The sequence below is a fragment of the Colobus angolensis genome, unplaced genomic scaffold, assembly GCF_000951035.1.
Source record: "Colobus angolensis palliatus isolate OR3802 unplaced genomic scaffold, Cang.pa_1.0 Scaffold102, whole genome shotgun sequence".
Taxonomy (NCBI): domain Eukaryota; kingdom Metazoa; phylum Chordata; class Mammalia; order Primates; family Cercopithecidae; genus Colobus; species Colobus angolensis.
Window position 1 is genome coordinate 2318674 of NW_012111142.1, and position 3576 is coordinate 2322249.

The following is a 3576-nucleotide window of genomic DNA, read 5'->3' on the forward strand; positions in this document are numbered from 1 at the left end:
GGCCTCCCAAAGTGCTGGGATTACAGGCTTGAGCCACCGCGCCCGGCCTATTATTATGTCTTATGTCACTCATCATGACAATTTGAGAGTCTCCTCTAAATCAGTGTTTGGCTTCTTATGTATGTTGTTCAACAAATCATATGGAATTGTATTTTGCATACCTAAGTTACTAAAGCTTTGTCAATTCAATTTGGTAATCTTATTTTAGCAAATGGTTTAAACCTATACAGTATATATAATATATATAGTATGATATGCCTCACTCACTCATAAATATTTTTTTTTTTTTGAAGTGGAGTCTCGCTCCGTCACCCAGGCTGGAGTGCAGTGGCCTGATCTCTGCTCATTGCAACCTCTGCCTCCTGGGTTCAAGCAAATCTCATGCCTCAGCCTCCCTGGTAGATGGGATCACAGGCGTGCACCACCATGCCCAGCTAGTTTTTTGTGTTTTTAGTAGGTATAGGGTTTCCCTATGTTGGCCAGGCTGGTCTTGAACTCCTGGCCTTAAACTCCTGGCCTTAAGTGATCTGTCCACCTCAGCCTGCCAAAGTGCTGAGATTATAGGTGTGAGCCACCTCACCTGGACTTATATCTTTTTTTCTGTTGTTTTTTTCAAAGACAGAGTCTTGTTCTGCCACCCAGGCTAAAGTGCAGTAGTGCGATCATAGTTCATTGCAGCCTCGAACCCCTGAGCTGAAGTGATCTTCCCACCTCAGCCTCCTCAGTGTCTGGGACTACAGGTGTGTGCCACCATACTTTGCTAACTTTTAAAAATTCTTTGTAGAGTTGGGGTGTTGCTGTGTTTTTCAGCTGGTCTCAAACTCCTGGGTTCAAGTGATCGTCCTGCCTTGGCCTCCCAAAGTGTTGGGATCACAGGTGTGAACCACCACGCCTGGGTCACTCATGACTCTTAAGATGCTTTGTATGTCTCAAATGGGAATCTTGATGATCAGAAATACATGACATTCACCAGTGATATCCTTAGGCCATCTCTTATTCTTTTCAATACATATGGTTTCTCCTCAAACAAAAAGTAAGACTTTGGGCATGGACATCATCATATGTGTCTCTTTATGTTTCTAGAGTTCAGGCCTGTAACTTGAGATGTTTTCTATGTATTTATGTCACAAATTCTATTGTTAGTGGCAACATCTCTTCTCAATTTTAGTTTTTCTTTTCTGATTTTAAACTATCAGCCTAGTTATAATATCTTCTGTACTAATTTTTCTTTGTTCCACGGGATCTAAAGTTAATAAATTTGTTGAACCATGAATAAAAGCAAAAAGCTAGCATAGGTAGGTACAAGCCATATGCATTGCTTTAATGAATAGTCACCGTGACATATGGAGGAGGACTGCCCGATTAATTATTGGGTTTGATGGAGTTGCTGCTCGCCTGCATGAGTTAGTCCAGGGGCCAATTTATAGTGTTAAAATCCTGTGATGGGCTGGTCTGACCGATAAACAAAGTAAATAAATGAACCAAGTTGATTCAGTAGCCCAGATAATTTGCTAGATTAGCATGAAAACATTATATTGCTTTTTATTTTTTTGAGGCAGGGTCTCACTCTATCACCCAGGCTGGAGTGCAGTGTGCAGTCATGGCTCACTGAAGGCTCGACCTCTGGGGCTCAAGCAATCCTCCTGCCTCAGCTTCCTGAGTAGCTGGTACTATAGGCACACACCGCCATACCGGGCAATGTTTTTAAATTTTGTTTTGTAGCAACAGGGTCTCACTATGTTGCCCAGGCTTGTCTCAAATACCTGAGCTCAAGTGATCCTCCTGCCTTGGCCTCCCAAAGTGTTGGAGTTATAGGTATGAGCCACTATATCCAGTCAAGAATTGCTAATGTTGCTTAAATTTTGTAGTATATTGGGGCACTGGAAAATAGGCATATCTCCAATAGGACTCTTCAGGTTGTGAGTAACCAAAAATCCACCTCAAACCAGATTGAGCAAAAGGTGAAATCTACTAGCTCAAAAAACTGAAAAACTCACAGGTAAATTTTTCTGACTTTCATTTACACTTGATCTAGGGGGCAACGTCTGTAAGCTTAACTCTCCTCCATACTGGTATGCCACAAGGAGGCAACATGCCATTTAGCAATCCTATGCCTTTATCTTCCCAGGATTCAGCCCAGCAAAAAATAGAGTGATTCTTGGCGACTACCACATGAGCCTTGGGCATTGGAAGAACTTAGGTCATAGGTCAACCCCTGAGTCAACAATGTTAGTAGGAAGATTTGATACCCTGATTGGCCAGGACTAAGGCACATAGTCTCTTCCTGGTGGAGCCCTAGAAACTACATGGGAAGGTGACGATTTTCCAAAGGACATTTGAGTAGCTCCCAGAAATAATAAGGAGCAGACAAATATCTATTAGATGGGAAAATAAAATTCATTTTAGACAAACTAATATCAAAATGCCAGATAAGAAAACAGACATTCTCATATATTATTTCAAGTGGGCTATTTGGGAATATCTACCAAAAGTTCAAGTGCACATTGTCTTACACAATTTCACATCAAGAAATTTATCCTACAGATAAATCATACCAGTGTACAAAGATGCTATTTAAAGGAAGATCACTGAAGCATTGACTGTAACAGCAAAACACTGTCCATTGACGTGGAAGTTGTTAAATTCTGATACATTTATAGAGGAGAATATTCCACAATTATTTTCAATGAGGTAGATCTATATGTTCTAATATGGAAAGAAGTCTATGATAAATTAAGGGGAAAAAAGCAAATTGCAAGAAAATAGGCAAATATGTCCCTGCTTGTATAAATGCATAAAAATATCTGTAAGAATATCCAAAAGTGTTTAACACTGTTTATTGCTGGGGAAAAAATTCTAGGGAGTTAGGAGTGGCAGGAAGAAGACATTTGCTTTTCACTTCATATCCTGTGGGGCTTTAATTTGTTTACCTGAGTATGCATTACTTTCATTACTTTAAAAAGTCAGTCTAGCCAGGCACGATGGCTCATGCCTACAATCCCAGCACTTTGAGAGGCCAAGGCAGGAGGATCACTTGAGCCCAGGAGTTTGAGACCAGTCTGGGCAACATAGAGAGACTCCATCTCTACAAAAAATGGAAAAAAAAAAAAAATCAGCCAGTATGGTGGTGTGTGCCTGTGGTCCCAGCTACTCAGGAGGCGGAAGTGGGATGATGACTTGAGCCTGGGAGATTAAGTCTGCAGTGAGCTGTAAGCATGCCACTGCACTCCAGCCTGAGTGACAGAGTGAGACCCTATCTCAAAATAAATAAATAAATAAATAAATAAATTCCCTTTCATTGAGCACTTGTTATGTTAGTTGTTGTATGGCCTTGGTAAACTCAGTTAATTTCCCTAACCCTCAGTTTCTTTATTTTTCAAGTGAGGGTAATCATATTAATAATATTTGCCTTACATTGTAACTGGGAAATTGTAGAAAAAATATGTTAGATGTTTGAGTGTAGTGGACATTTAGTAAATCATTGCTATTATTCGTAGTAATTACTTCAGTTTGTGAGTAATTACTTCTTTTTCTTCTTCCTTCCTCCCTCCCTCCCTCCCTCCCTCCCTCCCTCCC